The following is a 23,525-nucleotide window of genomic DNA, read 5'->3' on the forward strand; positions in this document are numbered from 1 at the left end:
AGGGTATGGTATAGAGGAACGCACGTGGGAACCTGCGGACAATGTTCATGCTCCCCGATTATTGAGAGAATTCCATCGGAGATATCCTGACAAGCCCAAACCAGGTGGGGAGCATCGTGGGGGGAGTGTACTGTCATGCCTCGGGACTCCCCTACGCTGTCCCATTAAGACGCATGATATTTAAGGAACCAGGAGACAGGGAACGACGCTTCACGTTCTAGCGTTAAGCTTCCCTTGTTTCCGGTTCCGTCTATTCCTGTTGCCTGACCTAGTAGTTCCTGTTTGGACTTTCCTGTTTTGTTGCTGGTTTAGCGTATGCGTCCCCTGCACCATCCTATCGTGGGACTCGCTTACGCATTTGTTCGGCAGCGTTTCGCTGCCTCAGGCGTACCTTGTAAACGCCTATCCTCCTCTCCCCCTTTCCTTGTGCCTCGCCCGGCGGCCGGGCTTAGCTCCGCCATCCGGCCGGGCACAGCTTTATTCTGTGCAGTTTAGAGAGCTTGTTCACGGCGCCAGAGTGAACTTCCTTAGTTTCCGCTGGTTGTATGTTCCACCCGGCGGCCGGGCTTTGCTCCGCCATCCGGTGGGACTAGTCTCAGAGTGTACTTCCCCAAGTGTCCGCAGGTTGCAGGTTCCACCCGGCGGCCGGGCTTAGCTCCGCCACCCGGTGGGATTAGTCTTACCTGTTGCTGCTCGAGTACTTGTTTACTACACCTGACGGCCGGGTTTGTGCTCCGCTGTCCGGTGTCGGTGCATTCCCCATTTATTATTTTCTTAGTTAGTCAGTTAGGTTGCTCCCTTACTATTTCCTGTCCCTATCCTGTTTCCACGTTGTCCTTCACGTTCCCTGTTTCCAGAACATCCGCCATTAAAGCTGAACTTATACTGGAAACCCCCTTTCCTTGGTATTTGGTGGCACTCTTGCGTGGATCAGGGTGGGTGCATATTCCACACTACAGGGAATCACGATGGTGATACACTTCGTAAAACATCTGCAGAAGAGTTGGGCGGAAGGTTCATTATATGCCAGACAGTAGTGAAAGTGTCTTCGAAGGCTGGTCCATTATAGTTGAACTCCAGACGCTGTGCCTTTGTTTCCACCTTCACCTGTTATATCAGCGACATATTAAGAACCTGGGCCTACCTGTTTGCCGGTTCCTTTCATTGAAGCACCATCGCATTCACTACTGGAGAGTACCATCAATCATCATTGTCTTCCCCCATCTTTCCTTGTTTTGTTTCCCTGTTTTCCCCTGGCGTGTCTCTCGTACTCTAGTGCTTGATAGAGTCGGAAGACCGTAGGGGAAGGCTGCGGATTACTCTTCAGATTCCTGACGCTCCTGTGGAACCAGCCTGCAATCCTTACACATGTGCCATAATTGTGCCCACATCCAGCCATACTCCCATACATGAGAGAACATAGTAATGACACATCTGTGTGATTCAGAATGTTTTATTCACATTCAGGTTCTTGACGGAGCTGATGCTGTGCATGGCCATCCAAGCCCACAACACATGGAAGTCCAGTGGTGGGTCAAACACAGTCCTTTGGGGATTGAGCAGTGATTAGGAAGTGGGAGAGTGCATTCCACAGCTTGATTGCTGTGTAATTGCTCAGCAGTGGTGTAATGGCCGTCCCTGTGGGGGTCCGGGTGATTGTCCCAGAGTTTTCTGAGGGTCAGTAGGAGGTTTTCCCAGGGCATGCTGCATAGGTCAACACCAGGCAGAGGCAGGGCACATGGTGGTGATGGATACTACTGCCACCTCCTCACACAGTAATTCCCCTCCCCTTCTTACTCCCCTGATATGGGTTCTGTGTCCGGTGTGTGTGGTGGGGTGATGGCTGCACCACAGTGTGCCACTGACACAACAGACTGCAAAGGTAATGGGGCAGCATCACTGTGTGCCAAGGACACATCAGGGCTCAGAGCTGTGTATGTCGAAGTTCCCGCTGCATTAATCTGGGACTGGCTCAGTGGCAGCAATGGCAAGATGAAGTACTGCAGGGCATTGAGGTTTCCAGTTACTACTTGCTGCTGTCCAGCCGTTGCAGATAGACTTCCAGCCTGCATCTGCTCCATGGTCTACATTGACCTCTGCATCTGTGCCAACCCTGTGCTCTGATCGCTGGTGCCTGTCTGACCACACAGCTCTTGTATGATGTTCATTGCCCCAGTGAGGTCTGCCAACATCTGTGCTGGTGCATGGTGCGTACAGGGAGTGTCCGATAGGGACTGTACGTGGTCCCTGATGGGACTCAGACACCCACGTATGGCATCGAGTTTGGCTGCCACGAGTTCAAAGCCCACCCATAGCTGGTCAGCCAACTCCACCTGGCAACGCCACATATGTTGTTAGAACTCCATAAATTGGTCGGGGGTGCTAGGAGACAGTCGTGGTGGTGTGTGTTTCCTGCTGTGTGGTCTGTGCAGGTGGTGGGCTCACCTCGGGGCAGCTGGAAAGCCCTGATGCTGGGGATGGGGTGCAGAGGGTATCTACGAGCCGTTGGAGGGTGTTGGTGCAGATGAGCAGGGTTTCCTCTTCATCGTCACTGAAGATGTGTCTGGTCTGCTCTGCAGGAAGTGTTGGTTCTCCCTCTGTAATGTATAAGGGGAGAAGCAGGGTTACAGAGTAGTACATATATGTTGGAGATTTGCTGCTGTATATGTTCTGACTGCATGCCAATTTACATTGTGGCTGTTTTGGGGTATCTGGCTATTTGATGGCAGTCAGTGTATTTGTTCGACTACATGACAGAAGTGCGGTATTACCCATGCTTTGTCATCACACAGTGTCAGGCAATTCCAGATATGAGTGGACCGTTACTACTCACATACGGGACCTGTTGTGAGTTGTGTACTATGGTGCTGGTGTTGCATTTTGTACCTCATTGCTGTTGTTCTGTGATTGCTATGTGTGTGCTGCATTGTGATGTTGGGGATATGGATGGGGCTCCTCTGAGCACATTGTGGATAGGGGCCTACTTGGCGTTTCTATGTGTGCTGCAGTGTGAAGGCTCTCAGTGATATGTTCCACGATCATTGTGGGGGTGCAGTGTGCTATACGTATTCGTACATATGTGCCATTGTGCCCATCTCCCTCCACCCCCCTGTCCCTGGTCGTTACTCACCCTATTGCTGTTGGGTCAGGTCGTATCATGCTGTGTCCAGGCCCCCAATTCCTGCCACCGTCTCCACACTGCTGACTGTAGCCACCATTTCCTCCAGCTCATCAGTCACCTCCTGTGTCGCAGGACTCCCATCTCCAGTCGCCCTTGCTGCCTTCCTGTTGGCGGCGAGCTTCTCCTTGGTTTGGCTGTGGACTTCATGCCAGCGCCTCTTTACCTCCTCCGGTGTCCTCCTCGCCACTCTGACTGCATTGACATTGTTGACAATGGCCTGCCATATTTCCGTTTGGGTTTCCAGTGCCGCAGTGGAGGTGCCGAACAGTTGTTGGTAGTGTCCTGTGACCTCCGTGACGATGGTCCGATCTTCCTGCGGACTGAACCCCGTCTTCCTCTTGTCTTTGCCCTTCCCTGAGCACGAAGTTCCTTGCTGGTCCTCAGTGGAGCTTGTGGGGTTTGGCTTGTCCTCTGCACTCGGTCCGGATGCATCCACAGTGCTACGCAGTTTGAAATGTTTTTTTTCTCTCTTTCTTTTATAGTGCATTTTCCCGCCTAACGCGTGGGACTAGTAGGCCTGTAGCTGGTTTACTCTGACTTTTGTACCGCGATTGGCCTCATCGCATGTTTTTTTGCTTTTGCATTTTTGCGGTGCGGTGTAGGTTTTCTCGCTGATTTTTGCTACATTATCTGGTGTCTATCGCATGCTACCGGCTTGTGAATTCCACGTTGACATGGGGTTATTTTCCAGCAATAGGCTGCGATGGTGAAAGTTGCATTAGGCTACTCTTGCGGTAGTTATCACACGTTCTTGTGAATATACCCCTAAGTGTAGTTTACTGTTAGTGTAGCCACCACAATGCACAAAACATAAAATACGAAACATTACATAAAATATTCAAGAGCAGGAAGTATCTTCAAAAAACTAACCAAAGAATATTACATAAATTGCGTAAGAGCAGGCGGCGTCCATGAAAACATTAAAAGTGGTTATCATTAAAATCCCTAATAAAACATTATTAAAACTACACAAACATGATTATGTAAGATGATAAAAACCTTTACAATGTACTCCCAGATGTGCAATTAATTATTTTGTTGCTAGCCATGCTCACCTTAAAACTATGCCACTGTATACTTACTAGTCTTATTAAGTATGTGTGAAGGCTGTACGGATGCTTTAAGTGATGCCTTCTGACGGCGAAAAAATTCTTGTAATGAGTCTACCGGCCTATTTACGGGATACAACTCATTTCGCCGTAATAGATGGCATCCATTGGGAAGACGATTACATTCTAGTCACCATGGATGTCACTAGTTTATAAACTAGTATCAGACATGATATAGGTATTGATGCAGTCAGGCATTTCTTGAAGACACGATCGATTTCATTACTCTTCCATTCTGAGATGATTTTAGATATGATTTTGTTTTGTTTAACGAATAACTTTTTCATTTTTGATGAGGTAATTTTTAAGCAGTCACAGGGCACGGCGATGGACACCTGCTTCGCCCCCAGCTATGCCAATTTGGTCATGGGCTGGTGGGAGGAGCAGGTGGCCGCACAGCTTGAGAAGTTTGAAAGCTGTGTTGTCCTTTGGCTGCGTTTTATTGACGATATATTTTTTATTTGGAAGGGTGATGTGGATTCAGTTAGAGAGTTTATTCGTAAACTCAACAACAACAGTTACAACTTAACATTCACTGAACAAGTGAGCAAGAGTGAGATAGAATTCCCTGATGTACAGATGATGGTTAAAGAAAACAAGCTGGAGACAAAATTATTTCGGAAAAAGAAGGCAGGGAACAGCTTATTACAAGCAAAAAGTGCTCACCCTCCGAAATTCATATACAGCATTCCTTACGGGGACCTTCTGCGTGCCAAACACAATTGTAGCACTATTACTGATTTTAAACATGAAGAAGGGGTCATGTGCCAACAGTTCTTAGAACGTGGCTATAGCAAAAAGGTGGTTGACCAGGCTGTGACAAGAGTAGAATGGGCAATGAGAACTGAATTATTACATCAGATAAAAAACACCCAGGAGTCAGAAACAACACAATTCATCACAACCTTTTCACACCAAGCACCAGATGTACGTAGAATTCTGAACAAACATTGGCACACTTTATTGACAGATGATGATTTGAGTAAACATCTTAACTGTAACCCACAGAAACTTTCAAAAAAAGTAAATCATTACGTGATGTCTTGAGTGTGAATTTGGTAACCAGTAATGACAGACCCAAGAATATGGGTCGGAATGGATTCCGTCGCTGTGCAAAATGCAAAGCATGCAGTAATAGTGCAGATTGCAAAGAATTCCAAATTCCAAATTCTAAGAGACAGTTTGTGATTCCTAAAGCTGTTAATTGTAACACTACTTACTGTGTGTATGTCCTAATGTGCCCATGCAAAAAGATGTATATAGATAGTACTATTCATCAGGCGAAAAAGAGGGTACTTGAACATGTGCGTGCCATCCGTCACAACAACAAACAATATCTGGTTGCACATCACTTTTTTGACTTTCACTTTCAAAATGAAAATCTATTAAAAATGATGGTAATTGATGCTGTTGATCTGGACACCAGGGGAGGTAACAGAAAGAAAACTTATTCTGAGAAAATTGGAATAGAAATATAATATTGATTTTGAGACCAAGATGCCTAAGGGATTAAATTCCAATGAAGAACTAGCAATTCACTTGAACAGTTAAAAAAGGTTTCAAAAAGTTATTGGATATCTGTATTGTATTTTCCTTCTGGATGGCTTTTAATGGTATTGGTTTTTATATATATTTTTTTACACAGGCACAGGCACTTTTTTCAACACCGTTTAGAGGGTATACTGGAATAACCATCTGATTTTGACATCTGTGTCATCGACATCACAAGACATGTATTTTTGTGAAAGTTCTATTGCCATTGGATGAGAGGCATTATATTAACATAGTGTTGCTGTGTTGATTTTAATTTTTCGCAGGGTAAAGCGGTCACTAAACAGTATGGATCGATTATATTTAATAACCAATTAAATGCCCACTGGGGCAGGATTTAGTGTTGATTAGAACTGCGCATGAATTTCAAATGTGGTAACTTATATTGATACCCATTGCGGCAGGCGCATTATTGATGTGGGATCCAGAACCTGGAGTATCCTGCGTAAATCGTGATGCAGCATGAAATATGTATAATACTCAGAAATTTGTAAAGGTTAAGCCCACTGGGGCGAGATGTAAAATTGTACGCAAAAAGTGCAATTTCGATGGCTTAAGGGACTTGTGCAATGTTTAAATGACTAGGCAATAATGTCCGAAATGTAAAAATGATTTCAAGATGGCCGATACATTTTTACTCAGATCACGTGGTGTTTTACTTAGTCACCTTTTCACTTTTCACTGTTTATTTGTGTATTTAAATATGCAATGATAATGCGAAAACTTTATTGCCGTGAGCAAGGCGTAAAGCCGAAACGTGTCGGATTGTCATTAAATTGACGAATTTGGAATATCCACAAGTGTCTGGACATTCTTTCTTTTACTTAAGAGAGTGTTTCTACGATATACGTATATATATATATATATATATATATATATATATATATATATATATATATATATATATATATATATATATATATATATATATATATATATATATATATATGAAGCAGGGCTTTCTCAAGGAAAGGCGGCCGCCAGTAGGTTGTTATAGTTAAAACCTAGTTTCCATAGGAAATCTGCAACATTCTATTTGGAATAACTTTGGCACCGGTGGATGAATCTTCGCGAATTTCTCCAAGAAAATGGCCTGCTCCGCTCCGCTCCTTCCCTGAAAGTTTGGGAGTGATTCATCAAGTGGGGGCTGAGAAAAAAGGGGGGTCCTAAAACATGTTTTCCCCATGCAATTTTCCATAGGGACCTTTAGCCAGGGCTACAGCCCGAACGGCTGAACGGAATTACACCAAATTTGGCAGAGAGGTGGATTTTGTTTCGCAGATTGTGCTTTTTATTAAATGGTGTAAATACTTTCAGGAGTTCCTGAGAAAGTCAAAAGTAAAATCATAGCGATATCTAGAGACGGAGTACAGTACGCGTACAATCCCGGGCACGAGCTGCATGCTGATTGGCTGTCAACTGTCTGTCAACACTCAAAATCAGGAAGTGTTGGCAGCCATCCTGTGCCTCGGTAGAACCGAGTCACAAGAAAACAGGGAAACAAAGGTAAAAACAAAGAAAAGGGGGCAGGGTAGAAACACCCTGACCCCCTAGGCCTGCTCAGGGGGTCCCACAAGGACCCCCAAGGCCAAACAAAAAAATATATATATATTTTTTTAAATCGCGGGGTACGCGTACTCTGCCGATCCCCCCAAAAAAATTACGGCATCACTCTGCAAACGCGCCCCTTGGCGCGTTTGCAGAGGGGGAACTAATTCCCTGTGAATACTGGGGTCCCTGGGGGCCAAATAGCCCACCAACAACCTCCAGTATACGCCAGGGGGCTGCCTTGCAGAGACGTGTAAAGAGGCCACGCCCCTTTTTACACTTCTCTGCAACGCAGACCCATGGCCATACTGGAAGTTCCTGGTGGGCTAGTTGGCCCCCAGCAACCCCCAATATGCAAGGGGAATTAGTTCCCCCTCTGTAAATGCGCCAGGGGACTGCGTTGCAGAGAGGTGTAAAAAGGGGCGTAGCCTCATAACACCTCTCTGCAAAACAGCTCCCTGGCGCATGCTGGAGGTTCCTGATGGGCTAGTTGGCCCCCAGGGACGCCCAATATGCAATGGGAATAGTTCCCCCTCTGTAAACACGCCAGGGGGCTGCGTTGCAGAGAGGTGTAAAAAGGGGCGGGCCTCATTACACCTCTGTGCAACGCAGCCCCCTGGGGCATACTGGAGGTTCCTGGTGGTCTAGTTGGCCCCCAGGGACCCCCAGTATTCAAGGGGAATTAGTTCCTCCTCTGCAAACACGCCAGGGGGCGCGTTTACAGAGTGGTGCAATCTGTCACCTCAAGCCCTGCCCCTTCCCTGCACCACTCTGCAAGCTCGCCCCCTGGCACCTTTGCTGAGGGGGAAGTAATTCCCCTTGAATACTGGGGGCCAACTAGCTCACCAGGTATCTCCAGTAAGCACCACAGATCTGCTTTGCAGAGTGTTGTAAAAAGGGGCGTGGCCTCATTACACCTCTCTGCAATGCAGCTCCCTGGTGCATACTGGAGGTTCCTGGTGGGCTAGTTGGCCCCCAGGGACCCCAATTTGCAAAGGGAATCAGTTCCCTCTCTATAAACGCTCGACAGGGGCTGTGTTGCAAATAGGTGTAAAAAGGGATGGGGCCTCATTACACCTCTCTGCAATGCAACTCCCTGGCGCATACTGGAGGTTTCTGGTGGGCTAGTTGGCCCCAAGGGACCCCCACTATGCAAGGGGAATTAGTTCCCCCTCTGTAAACGCGCCAGGGGGCTGCCACACCCCTTTTTACACCTCTCTGCAAGGCAGCCAACTGGTGCATACTGGAGGTTCCTGACCCCCTAGGCCTGCTCAGGAGGTCCCCCAAGGACCCCCAAGGCCCCAAAACATTTTTTTTTTAAAAATCCCAGGGATAAGCGCAGGGTGCGCGTACTCTGCCGATCCCCAAAAAAAACCATTAAGGCACCTCTCTGCAAACGCACCCTCTGGCACGTTTGCAGAGGGGGAATTAATTCCCCTTGAATACTGGGGGTCCCTGGGGGCCAAGTAGCCCACCAGGAACCTCCAGTATGTGCTTGTGGGCTGCCTTGCAGAGATGTGTAAAGAGGCCATGCCCCTTTTTATAGCTCTCTGCAATGCAGACCCCTGGCGCATACTGGAGGTTCCTGGTGGGCTAGTTGGCCTCCAGGGACCCCCAGTACTCAAGTGGAATTAGTCCCTCCTCTGCAAACGCGCCAGGGGGGCGCGTTTGCAGAGTGGTGCAATCCGTCAACTCATTCCCTGCCCCCTCCCTGCACCACTCTACAAACGCGCCCCCTGGCGTGTTTGCAGAGGGGGAAGTAATTTCCCTTGAATACTGGGGGTACCTGGGGGCCAACTAGCTCACCAGGCACCTCCAGTAAGTTCCACGGAGCTGCTTTGCAGAGTGTTCTAAAAAGGGGCATGGCCTCATTACACCTCTCTGCAATGCAGCTCCCTGGTGCATCCTGGAGTTTGCTGGTGGGCTAGTTGGCCCCCAGGGACCCCCAATATGCAAGGGGAATTAGTTCCCCCTCTGTAAAAACACCAGGGGGCTGCATTGCAGAGAGGCAGAAAAAGGGGCGGGCCTCATTACACCTCTGTGCAACGCAGCCCCTTGGCGCATACTGGAGGTTCCTGGTAGGCTAGTTGGCCCCCAGGGACCCTCAGTATTTAAGGGCAATTAGTTCCCCCTCTGCAAACGCACCAGGGGGCTGCCTTGCAGAGACCTGTAAAGAGGCCAAGCCCCTTTTTACACCTCTCTGCAAGGCAGCCCCCTGGCACATACTGGAGGTTCCTGACCCCCTAGGCCTGCTCAGGGGGTCCCACAAGGACCCCCAAGGCCCAAATTATTATTATTATTATTTTAATCCAGGGATACATGCAGGGTACACATACCCTGCCGATCCAAAAAAAACCCATAAAGGCACCACTCTGCAAATGCGCCCCCTGGCACGTTTGCAGAGGGGGAAATAATTAACCTTGAATACTGGGGGTCCCTGGGGGCCAAGTAGCTCACCAGGAACCTCCAGTATGCGCTAGGGGGCTGCCTTGCAGAGACGTGTAAAGAGGCCACGCCCCTTTTTACACCTCTCTGCAACGCAGCCCCCTGGCGCATACTGGAGGTTCCTGGTGGGCTAGTTGGCCTCTAGAGACCCCCAGTATTCAAGGGGAATTAGTACCCCCTCTGCAAACGCACCAGGGGGCTCACCAGGTACCTCCAGTAAGTGCCATGCAGCTGCTTTGCAGAATGTTATAAAAAGGGGCATGGCCTCATTACACCTGTCTGCAATGCAGCTCCCTGGTGCATACTGGAGGTTCCTGGTGGGCAAGTAGGCCCCCAGGGACCCCCAATATACAAGGGGAATTAGTTCCCCCTCTGTAAACGCGCCAGGAGGCTGTGTTGCAGAGAGGTGTAAAAAGGAGCGTGGCCTCATTACACCTCTCTGCAATGCAGCTTCCTGGCATATACTGGAGGTTCCTGGTGGGCTAGTTGGCCTCCAGGGACCCCCAGTATTGAAGGGGAATTAGTTCCCCCTCTGCAAATGCACCTGGGGGCTGTGTTGCAGAGTGGTGCAACCTGTCATCTCAAGCCCTGCCCCTTCCCTGCACCGCTCTGCAAACGCACCCCCTGGCGGGTTTGCAGAGGGGGAAGTAATTTCCCTTGAATACTGGGGGCCCCTGGGGGGCAACTAGCTTAACAGATACCTCCAGTAAGGCCACGGAGCTGCTTTGCAGAGTGTTGTAAAAAGGGGTGTGGCCTCATTACACCTCTCTGCAATGCAGCTCCCTGGTGCATTCTGGAGGTTCCTGGTGGGCTAGTTGGCCCCGAGGGACCCCCAATATACAAGGGGAATTAGTTCCCCCTCTCTCAACATGCCAGGGGGCTGCATTGCAGAGAGGTGTAATGAGGCCACGCCCCTTTTTACACCTCTCTGCAATGCAGCTCTCTGGCACATACTGGAGGTTCCTGGTGGGCTAGTTGGCCCCCAGGGGCCCTCAGTATTCAAGGGGAATTAGTTCCCCCTCTGCAAACGCACCAGGGGGCTGCCTTGCAGAGACCTGTAAAGAGGCCACGCCCCTTTTTACACCTCTCTGCAAGGCAGCCCCCTGGCGCATACTGGAGGTTCCTGACCCCCAAGGCCAAAAAATGTATTTATTTTTTTAAATCCCAGGGATACATGCAGGGCGCATACCCTGCTGATCCCAAAAAGAAACATAAAGGCACCACTCTGCAAATGCGCCCCCTGGTGCGTTTGCAGAGGGGGAAATAATTCCCCTTGAATACTGGGGGCCCCTGGGGGCCAAGTAGCCCACCAGGAAGCTCCAGTATGAGTTAGGGGGCTGCCTTGCAGAGAAGTGTAAACTGGCCATGCCCCTTTTTACAACTCTCTGCAACGCAGCCTCCTGGCGTATACTGGATGTTCCTGGTGGGCTAGTTTGCCTCCAGGGACCCCCAGTATTCAAGGGGAATTAGTTCCCCCTCTGCAAACGTGCCAGGGGGCGCGTTTGCAGAGTGGAGCACTATGTCACCTCAAGCCATGCCCCCTCCCTGCACCACTCTGCAAATGCGCCCCCTGGCGTGTTTGCAGAGGGGGAAGTAATTTCCCTTGAATACTGGGGGTCCCTGGGGGCCAACTAGCTCACCATGTACCTCCAGTAAGTGCCATGGAGCTGCTTTGCAGAGTGTTGTAAAAAGGGGCGTGGCGTTCGTTTTACTCTCTCGAAACAAAGTAGATGCACTCCGTGGTAAGCGGTCAAAGTTATTTTATTCCAGCAACAAAAGTGTGCACAGACGCGTTTCGGACGCCTAGTCCTTCGTCAGTGTTTTAGCATAGCATGCAGTGAGGCGGCTATATTTGAGTACGTCATCGTGACTTGTATATTGAAAGCGATGACGGCTCATATACCCTGATTATTATATGCAATCGGGCGGCCATAATGATACTATTACATATGGATATCATAATATTGGGACATGCTATAAATACAGCATAAAAGCCTCCAATAATAACAACAATACAGCCGTGTATCGGCATATCGGCCACCTAAAGCCGGTTCTCTGAAATCACCTCCCGGTAGACCGGTAGTCTCCTCCAAGGGTGGATTAACGGAGAATCTTTCTACCTTTATTGATTCATTCTTGGCACCCCATGTCATAAAGTTAAAATCGTATGTGAGAGATACGAAAGACTTTATTAGTCAAATAGAAACTATTGATTGGGACTCTAACTATATACTCATCACTCTTGATATCACAAGCTTATATACTTGTATTCAACATGCTAAGGGGATTGAGGCAATCAAATTCTATTTAAACAAAAGACCAGCGAAATATACTGAACATGGGGTAATGCTTATAGAGCTCTTAGAGTTCTGCTTGACACATAATATATTTATGTTTCAGGAAGAATTTTATAAACAGGTGTCCGGGACTGCGATGGGAACCTGCTTCGCCCCCAGCTACGCGAACTTGTTCGTCGGCTGGTGGGAGGAGCAGGTGGACCTCGCGGGCGACAATGCTAAATGGGCAGCTCATGTCCTGGTGTGGAGGCGCTATATTGACGACCTCTTTCTCGTATGGAGGGGCTCCTTCAGCGAGGCAGAGGATTTCGTGAGCGCACTGAATAGGAATAACTTAAATTTGAAATTTACCTGTGAGATGAGCAAAAAGGAGGTTCACTATCTAGATCTCAGAGTGTTAAGTAGTGCTAAAAAATTGGACACAAGTCTATACAGAAAACCCACGGCTGGGAATAGCATACTACATGCGAGAAGTAGTCACCCTCCCAGCTTAGTCCGTAGTATACCATGTGGAGAACTACTGAGACTACGCCGGAACTGTTCACGAGAGTGTGATTTCTCTCAGGCTGCCAGAGAATCTATTGAAAGATTCAAAATTAGAGGCTATGACAGTATCCTTTTAGAGAAAACATACAGGAAAGTGCTTAAAATCCCTCGAAACACACTGTTATTACCTAGACAGAGAACTAGTGAACTGACCCAAATAACTAACAAATTCCGCATGATAACAAGCTTCTCTGATGATGCCAATCTTTTAAGAACTATACTAACTAGAAATTGGCATATACTACAAACAGACCCTGTAATAGGCAAGGATGTCCCAGAACGTCCATTAATTACATTTCGTAAATTAAAATCCATCAAAGATAAAATCGTACAAAGTCATCTCATGCCATTAAAACCCAAAAGTAGCAGTACCCTGAAAGAAATGAGGGGCTTTTTTCCTTGCGGGAAATGCAAAGCGTGTGAAAACAGTAGGAGAGTACTGAACTATATGGTGCCAGGCCTACCAAGAGGGAGAGATATCAACAAGTTTATCACATGAGGCCTTGAGGCCTGGCTGGGTGGACCCCAAATCACTCTCCTCCATCTTGTGAGTTGCAGGCTACATGTGCCCCAGATTGCAGATTGCAGTGAGCAGAGTCCAGGAAGTGGTAAGGAGACAGACTAGTGCTGTCTCTTCCCAAGACAAAAAGTTGTTTAAAAAACGATTTTCATTTTATGTGTTTACTGTCTATGCCTGTGGCTGTTACAGTTAAAAATGGTATTTTTAGCCTGCAATTGCATATTTTATCACCCGTGTTGTGTTTTAAATGTGTGGTTTTCCCTGCCCATGATTGCTTTCATTTAGTGTGTTGAATTGTGGGATTTGCAGTCCAACCTCTGTAGTTGTCCCTCTCATTCCTTGGTGACAAATCTGTTTTCCCTCCAAATTTCTCCTTTGCTCTGTGCTTAGGCCTGTGTTCTCAAACAGTGCACCCCCAGCCACCATTTTGTGCTCACAAGCCAGTGAGGCCAGCCCCCCTGCCTCCCCCCCCCCCCAGCAACAGGGATTTTCTACATCAGAGGGTGCTTCTGTGAGCTGCTTAAACTGTATTTACTGGTGCCTGTGCACTTCGTTTTTTGGCCAGCAGGGGGAGTAAAGCTTTATTCAAACAGTATTGTTAGATTTCGAGTTAGTGAAGCCTTTACCTGTTGAAGTCCAAAGTTGTGGATTGAGCCTGTCTGTCTCCTAGGAGATTCTGAACAGGAGCAAGCAGCTGCCCAGACCCCACCCCCAGGCCAGCAGCCCATTGGCTATTCAGCTACCAGGCAGGTCTGAGCCCTCCTCTCACACCTGCCCAGGCCCCTTGAGGCCTGGCTGGGTGGACCCCAAATCACTCTCCTCCATCTTGTGAGTTGCAGGCTACATGTGCCCCAGATTGCAGATTGCAGTGAGCAGAGTCCAGGAAGTGGTAAGGAGACAGACTAATGCTGTCTCTTCCCAAGACAAAAAGTTGTTTAAAAAACGATTTTCATTTTCTGTGTTTACTGTCTATGCCTGTGGCTGTGGCTGTTACAGTTAAAAATTTTATTTTTAGCCTGCCTGTAATTGCATATTTTATCACCCGTGTTGTGTTTTAAATGTGTGGTTTTCCCTGCCCATGATTGCTTTCATTTAGTGTGTTGAATTGTGGGATTTGCAGTCCAACCTCTGTAGTTGTCCCTCTCATTCCTTGGTGACAAATCTGTTTTCCCTCCAAATTTCTCCTTTGCTCTGTGCTTAGGCCTGTGTGCTCAAACAGTGCACCCCCAGCCACCATTTTGTGCTCACAAGCCAGTGAGGCCAGCCCCCCTGCCTCTCCCCCCCCCCCCCCAGCAACAGGGATTTTCTACATCAGAGGGTGCTTCTGTGAGCTGCTTAAACTGTATTTACTGGTGCCTGTGCACTTCGTTTTTTGGCCAGCAGGGGGGGTAAAGCTTTATTCAAACAGTATTGTTAGATTTCGAGTTAGTGAAGCCTTTACCTGTTGAAGTCCAAAGTTGTGGATTGAGCCTGTCTGTCTCCTAGGAGATTCTGAACAGGAGCAAGCAGCTGCCCAGACCCCACCCCCAGGCCAGCAGCCCATTGGCTATTCAGCTACCAGGCAGGTCTGAGCCCTCCTCTCACACCTGCCCAGGCCCCTTGAGGCCTGGCTGGGTGGACCCCAAATCACTCTCCTCCATCTTGTGAGTTGCAGGCTACATGTGCCCCAGATTGCAGATTGCAGTGAGCAGAGTCCAGGAAGTGGTAAGGAGACAGACTAGTGCTGTCTCTTCCCAAGACAAAAAGTTGTTTAAAAAACGATTTTCATTTTATGTGTTTACTGTCTATGCCTGTGGCTGTTACAGTTAAAAATTGTATTTTTAGCCTGCAATTGCATATTTTATCACCCGTGTTGTGTTTTAAATGTGTGGTTTTCCCTGCCCATGATTGCTTTCATTTAGTGTGTTGAATTGTGGGATTTGCAGTCCAACCTCTGTAGTTGTCCCTCTCATTCCTTGGTGACAAATCTGTTTTCCCTCCAAATTTCTCCTTTGCTCTGTGCTTAGGCCTGTGTGCTCAAACAGTGCACCCCCAGCCACCATTTTGTGCTCACAAGCCAGTGAGGCCAGCCCCCCTTACTCCCCCCCCCCAGCAACAGGGATTTTCTACATCAGAGGGTGCTTCTGTGAGCTGCTTAAACTGTATTTACTGGTGCCTGTGCACTTCGTTTTTTGGCCAGCAGGGGGAGTAAAGCTTTATTCAAATAGTATTGTTAGATTTCGAGTTAGTGAAGCCTTTACCTGTTGAAGTCCAAAGTTGTGGATTGAGCCTGTCTGTCTCCTAGGAGATTCTGAACAGGAGCAAGCAGCTTCCAACTCCCTGGCCAGCAAACCTTGTCTGAGGTTGCTGGGACCTTATATGGTGTGCTAGTGGTTGGCACATGTGTACTCTGATTGGTGGTTGTATCTGGTGTTTCTATTGGGTTAGGGTTAATGTCCTCATTGGTTGGGTATTTGAGGCTTCAGATTGGTTTCTCGGTCTGTGATTCAATCATTGCAGGGTTGGGACTAGGGCTAGGGTTAGGATTTCTATTGGAAGTAGGGACTAGGGTTTCCTGTGTTATTGGTTGTTGGGAGTAGGGTGGGACTAGTGCTAGGGTTAAACCTTTAATTGGAAGTAGCTATTTAGGGCTTCTGGTGTGATTGGTTGTTTGACCAGTTGTGGGACTAAGAGTAGGGTTAGGCTTTCTATTGGAATGAGGGACTAGGTCTACCTGTACCATTGGCTACTTGGAATTGTGTTGGGACTAGTGGTAGGGCTAAGGCATTTATTGGATGTTGAGAGCAGGGTTTTTTGAACTGATTGGGTCCTTGGACTAGGGCTAAGATTGGCTGTAAGGTACTGGTCTCCTATTGGTTCTAGATGTTAGGGCTAGTGTTGTGATTGGATGGTGTTAGGGCTAGGGTTCCCATTGGCTGAAGAGGTCACCTGATTACTAGGGCTACAAGAAAGGCCAGGCTTAGGGCGTCTCTGCCCGGGCGTTGAGGCTAACGGTGGAGAGGACAAGGGTAGTTGCCTGTTTGGGCCTGTTTGAGACTGGTTGGGACTAGGGCCAGAAATGCTGCCCTCTGACTCCTTCCCACTAAAACTCCTTTTTACTCATCCATAAGCCTCTTCCTACTACTAAGACTTATAAAAAATAAAATAATCCTTCACTCTTTTATCCCTCCACTATCCTTTTTCAATCAAAATTAACAGACTAACATGTTCACTTCTCGAATTCCATATTCCATATTCAACTATACTAATAACTGAATAACATATCTACTACTCAAATTACCTCATATTTATACTATACTAATTTTCAACAGAAATCCTTTATGGGTTCCGGAGTGGCGTGCTACTCGCCAGATAAGCGCTTCAACACCCGTCAGGGGTAACAAGTGCTATATGAATGCTAATCTTTCTTACCCTTTTATCTATCCGCTATCCTTCTCACTCCAAGTAACAGACTAATATCCACCACTGAAATTACCTCATATTTCACTATATTAATTCACCACTAATCCTTTATAGGCTCCCTGAATAGCATGCGTCAACAAGCGAGCGATAAATAAATACAAACCTTTATCCTACTCTATCCTTCTGCTATAATTCCAAATCCGAATAACTGACTAACCTATCTACCACTTAAAATGTACTTGCATGTTTCACTATACTAATTCAACACTAATCCTCTGTGGGTCCCGGAGTAGCGTGCTACCCGCCGAAAAAGCGCTTCGACGCCTCGTCAGGGGTAGTAAGCGCTATATAAATGCAATTACAATACAATACAATACAATACATGCTCGACCCCCTTTGTTGTACATTGCCTGTTATGCCCATGCGGCCTAAAATATATAGGCAGCACAATCAACAGCGTAAAATTACGCATTTTGGAGCATCAACGTGCAATCACGAACAAAGATGTAACATATCCTGTGGCCCGCCATTTTGCCAAAGAACATCAAAGTAATAGGGATCTATTACAATACTGGGGGCTAGATCATGTGCCAGTGCAACCTAGAGGGGGAGATAGACGTTTGAAGTTGCGTAGACTTGAGTCACGCTACATCATCGTTCTAGAAACCAAGACCCCGCAGGGTTTGAACAGTGGGGAGGAACTCACAGCACATTTGGGCTAACAAAGAAAAACTAATGAATTCGGGATGTTGATCTGTATACTGTATGAACGTCTTTTCTTTCTTTTCTCTTCTCCTTTTGCTTATTTTGCTTGTTTCATGATGACTATTGGTCGAGAAAACGAACGATATAAACTGTACCCTGAAAATCCTGCTATGAATTTAAATGACACTGTTGTTGTCCTGAATTATATAAAAGGTCTGAAAGTTTTACCACATGCAAACTGATAGCTGGTGTTATGCCGATACACGGCTTTATTGTGAAAATGAGAACCGGCTTTAGGTGGCCGATATGCCGATACACGGCTGTATTGTTGTTATTATTGGAGGTTTTTATGCTGTATTTATAGCATGTCCCAATATTATGATATCCATATGTAATAGTATCATTATGGCCGCCCGATTTGCATGTAATAATCAGAGTATATGAGCCGTCATCGCTTTCAATATACAAGTCGCGATGACGTACTCAAATATAGCCGCCTCACTGCACGCTATGCTGAAACACTGACGAAGGACTAGGCGTCCGATACGCGTCTGTGCACACTTTTGCTGCTGGAATAAAACAACTTTGACCGCTTACCACGGAGTGCTTCTACCTTGTTTCGAGAGAGTAAAACGAAGTTTTGAGCCCTAATATATATATATATATATATATATATATGTGCTTACCTGTTCCCCTTGGTTAAAGTTTTTGCTTGACTCTTGGACTGCGAGTGCTGCATTCTTCCTGTGTAACCAGGAGGTTTTTGAGCGTCAATATATATATATATATATATATATATATATATATATATATATATATATATATTACCTACTGGCGGTCGCCAGTAGGTAGTTATAGTTAGGATCGATTTCCATAGGGAAATCGCAACATTCTATTTGGAATAACTTTGGCGCCGGTTGAGGAATCAGCCTGAATTTTTCAGCAACTTTGCCTCGCGGCTCTCCGCTCCTTCCCTGAAAGTTTGGGGGGGATTCATGAAGCGGGGGCCGAGATAAAAGGGGGGTCCCAAAACGTGTTTTCCCCATGTTAATTTCCATAGGGCGGTCGGTCGCACTTTTAGCTCGAACGGCTGAATGGATTTTCACTAAACTTGGCAAAATTGTAGGGACTGGTAGCCCAATGTGCCTTTGCTATGTCTCAAGATATGTGCTCCAGATGATTTTGAGGAATTTAGGTTAAAAAAAATGTATATATCTATAAGCGCGCCCCGGTACGCGTACCGGGGAGCGCTCCGGGCGCGCCACGCGACTTGCGCACGGGAAGCTGATTGGCTCTCGGGTGTCTGTAAACATTCTAAACAGTCCGGAGCGGCCGCCATCTTGTGTCTCGGTAGGATCGAGACACAAGAGGTGGCAAAAAACAAAGGGGGAAATGACCAAAAGGGGGCAGGGTAGACCCCCCCTGACCCCCTAGGTTTGATGTGGGGGCCATAAAAGGGGCCCGCGGGGCGAAAAAAAAATATAATTTTTTCGATTTTTGCGAGGGGGGGGGAGCGCCCGGTTCGCGCACCGGGGTGCGTACCGGGGAGCGTACCCTGGAGAAAAAAGAATGAGTTTTAAAAAAAAGTAGCATTTTTTTATAAATTAGAGGTAGTTCTGAAAAGAACTGTTTTTTTATTCTTTTTGTTGTTTTATATTTTTTTATAATTTTTTTGAACTTATTTTACTTTTTTTTGCTTTTCTTAACAATTTTATATTTTTTTGTATTTTTTCTGGGGGGCAAACAAAACACAGGGAATTGCAAACAGCTCAACTGGAGCAAAAAAAAAATAGAAAAAATTTAAGGTCGCTTGCTGCAGTGATGGTTGTCTGCAGCTCGATTGAGTAAAGTGATGCTTTGCTCACCATATGAAATTGATTTGTTGCAATATTTGCAAACAAATTTATAATCCCCAAACTTAGTTTGTACATTAGGGACCATCTGCCTAGCCTCTGCATCCAATAGAGTGGGTTGATTGGAGGCGCTTGAAGAAGAAGGATGGGAAGGGTTCTTGGTCAGTTCCCTGACCTCTGCTGCTGAATAATTGTTCGGGTGCTTCCTCTGCATATACCTAATCATCGTGTGGTTCCCAAAAGAATACATCTTCTTTGGGTTCCCTCTTGACAGTTCTTGGCCACAGATGAGGCGAGTCACCTTAGCTGCATTCACCTTTTTAGCACCCCTTGGCATCTTGAAAAAGTTCCAAATAAAATGTTCCTTGGGTCTGTATGGGGGATTGTCCTCAGGCAAAAAGTCCCTCTCCACTTCCTCCTCTTCGTCCTCCTCTTCTTGTTGACCACCAATGTGGTCTTGTGGTGGTCCTTGTGGTGGTGGTGGAGGTGGTGGTGGTGCAGATGCACCTGCAGCTGCTACTAGTGAAGCCATTTCTCACAGAATGAATGCAGGTCTTCTTCACTCAAACAAGAAAGTGAAAATGAGGAAAAAAGGTGGGGTCTTTCATCATTTATTAAACAAAACTGTTGTTAACCAATCAAAAGTGTTCTTTTCAGGTCACATGGCCCGATGCGCTTACGCTACGCGCCCCGGGGCGCGCCCGTAGTCGCGCACCGGGGCGCGCCCCAGGGCGCGTAGCGTAAGCGCATCAAGACGTTGCGCGATTGTATGCGCTCGCGTGCTTCCGGGTGCGCTTACGCAGTGCGTGATATGACGCATCACGCGGCTACGCGATATGTTGTTTTCGTTCGCAGCAATAGCGCTAACGGGACGCTCACCGGTACGCGCCCCGGGGCGCGCCGAAACACTGCGCTTACCGGTGAGCGCATCGGTACGCGCCCCGGGAGCGCTCCAGCAAAAAATTAAAAAAAATAAATAAATACATTTAAAAAAAAACTATTACATAATTATACAATATAAAATTTGTTATAAAAAAACTATTACTTTTCATACCTATACAGATTTGCTATTAAAATACCATTGAAATTCACTGAAAAAAACATAGGTTTCACACCAGTTATAGTTAGGAATTAGCATTTAAAAAACCTATTAAATTCACTGAAAAAACCATAGGTTTCACACCTGTTATAGTTAGCTGGAAGTTTTACTCGCATAAAACCATTGAAATTCCCACGTTATAGTTAGTTGGACTCGCTATAACTTGCGCGTGCAATGTACTGCTGATGACGTCACATATTACATCACTCATGACATGGTCAGTGACATCACTCATGACATCACTGATGACATCTCAAATGACATCACTGATGACACCATCCAGTGAATGTGTGTCTTTCTGAAAAATAAATATTAGTGAGTAATGTTTAAATTTTTAAATATATGTATTATTGTTTCACTTTGTGTATAAGTGGCTGCATGGGTTGGTGAGTAGCTACATGTGTATGTATATGGGTTATTAGATGTTTTTCTTAGTATCAGTATGAGTGTTTGTATGGTTTGGTGGGGGTATTACTTAGCACATAGATGCATGAATGACTGACTTTCTCTTTGTATGTGTTTTGAAGACAGCATATGTGCAGGACTGTATGGGTGGATGAGTGTGTATATGTGTGTGTTAGTGAGTGAATGACTGTCTCACTAGTGTCTTTATCAGTAACTACATATGTTTTAATCTAGTATATGTGAATATTGATGTATATAAGTGAGTATATGTGAGAGTGAGGGATTGTAAGAGTTCCTGTTTAAATTAGTATGTGTTTCTATAAGTGATTGTTTAAGAGAGTAAGTATGTGTAAGTTTCCTTAGAAGTAAAGTGGTAGTGTGTGTATAGCTGTATATGCAAATAAATGGATGTTCAATAGTTTATTTGCATGTGTGAGTATGCGTGTGAGTAACTTTTGGATGCCTGTCAGTGTGTAACAGGATGTATAGGTGTATCACTACATATGGTGAGTGAGTATATGTATGAGTGACTATATAGAACTGTTGGTGAATGAGTGGATGTGTATATAGATGGTGGAATTATTGAATTGGTTGTTGTAAGTGGTATGGGTATCTGCATTTTTTAGAAAATGTTAGTTTCTATTTTTGAATATGTGTTTCAAGGGTTACATTACAGTGAAAGGAGGTCTCTCACTCTGTCACAAGGATGGTGTCATCAGTGATGTCATGAGTGATGTCACTGACCATGTCATGAGTGATGTAGTATGTGACGTCATCAGCAGTGCTTTGCACGCGCAAGTTATAGTGAGTCCAACTAACTATAACGTGGGAATTTCAATGGTTTTATGCGAGTAAAACTTCCAGCTAACTATAACAGGTGTGAAACCTATGGTTTTTTCAGTGAATTTAATAGGTTTTTTAAATGCTAATTCCTAACTATAACTGGTGTGAAACCTATGTTTTTTTCAGTGAATATATATATATATATATATTTGTTTAAATGTAATTTAAGAATGTAATGTAGGATGTACATAATATGTAAATAGTGTAACAAACTTGAAGTCCAAATACTTTTTATAACTTATTTTATAGTTGATTTTATAATCAAGAATTATTGCATATATATTGTAAGGTTTTAATTAATCAAACAATAAACTTTTCATTCATATATACAGCTGCTCGATTGTTTTCTAGCTTAGGCATTTTTTCGTTCATAATATTGATGTGCATTATTAGACCGGGATGAATTATTAACAACCATGTTTTTTCCAACAAGGTCTTATCTATTGATGTTTGCCATTACTGCACTTTATATTTAATCAATGCATATATGCCATATCCCCCAATTGGGGTGTATTATGTTTGGCACTAAGTTTTGCACTGATAAGCATTTGTTTGCACTGTAATTGCTATTTGCACACCGTATGAGACAATCATGAACTTTTGTTGCCTGCGCCATATTTATAATCACAACATGGGTAAACATTGTAATGTATATATTCATTATATTGCGACCCTAATAGTATGTCTTCCATATCTCTTGATTCGCTGATCATGTGACATTTTTGCACTTTAAAAGGGTGGCTTGCACTGTGAGCGTCATGTGATCAAGGCCTCTTGGGAGGCCGAAACACGTCATGGCGGTGCATGGTGTCTATGGAAAATAAAAAACTATATGCACTTACTTCTTGGGTCCGTGTTTCGTCTTTGCTTCAAGATTGGACGTTTTGGAGACGGAGTTCTGTTCTTATTCTACACCGTTTTGCTTCTTCGGTGTTTCGTGGACCCCTCCTCTGTATGGGCAGCGCAGCAGGAAGCTAGCTTCTGCTAACTCGGAAGCTTTTGTTCGTTCCAGTCGGAGCAGCCGCAGCAGCCCCCGGACGGCCACAGAATCTCCTGCTCATCCGTGATTGATCCCGATCTCCGTATCCTGAGAAGGCAGGAAGTGAGACCATACTTTCTGGTGGAGGAGTGTGCAGGACATTACGGTGAGCGCTATCATATGCTGTGGGCCGGTGTTTGTCCAATAATCTCATTTCCTTAAATCATTTGGACACCATGGCCGCTGACGCTGTCCGGAGCTGCGAGGATGCGGCAGCGGAAATGTTTGACCACCTTCCGATCACGGAGGTGCAGAGTAGGGCACTTTCTAATGCTGTTCCAACTGGGAGCACTGAGCTAAAGGATATATTTAAGATGCTAGAAAAAGCTATGCACACGGAACAATCGAAGTGGTGGGAGCACAGGTCTCTCTCACGCTACCTGGAGGTGGGGCGCATTCCACGCGGTCTTCGGTTTATGCTAGCTCCAAGCTATGAGAATCCGGATCCCAAAATGCTGGCTGAGTGGGCAGAGTGTAATCTCGAATCATCCTGCCGCCTGCTCAAAATTTTAATAAAATATGCGGATAGTGATCGAGCTTCCACACAAACTAAAATTGATGAGCTCAATGAAAAAATCTCCAAGTTGGGTAACCCCGTATTGGAGAAAAAATATCGTGAAGAGATGCTGGGGCGCCTTGTGAAGGAGGAGGATGTTATAAAAAAAGGAAGGCTTTCAAATTCCAGAGAGACAAGTTAGACTACCAGAATGGGCAAATATTTACGTTTGCGAGAAAATTTGACTCTCTTAAGAAGGCCAAGATGACAGCACATGTACAGCAGGTATCAACGCAAATGAGTTCGTACAATCATCTTCCTCAGTCTCTGATTTGAGCTCCATACCTGGCAGTGAATCGGAGAATGAATCAGCCTCATCTAGCTCTCGGTTGGGGTTTACAAAATTTTCCCTGGCGCAAGAGGTGGACTGCCTGCGCCCGAACTCACAGCAACACAAAGAGCAAACATCAAGCGCCGCGAAAGCAG

This window comes from Lissotriton helveticus, chromosome 6 (assembly GCF_964261635.1).
Source record: "Lissotriton helveticus chromosome 6, aLisHel1.1, whole genome shotgun sequence".
Lineage (NCBI taxonomy): Eukaryota > Metazoa > Chordata > Amphibia > Caudata > Salamandridae > Lissotriton > Lissotriton helveticus.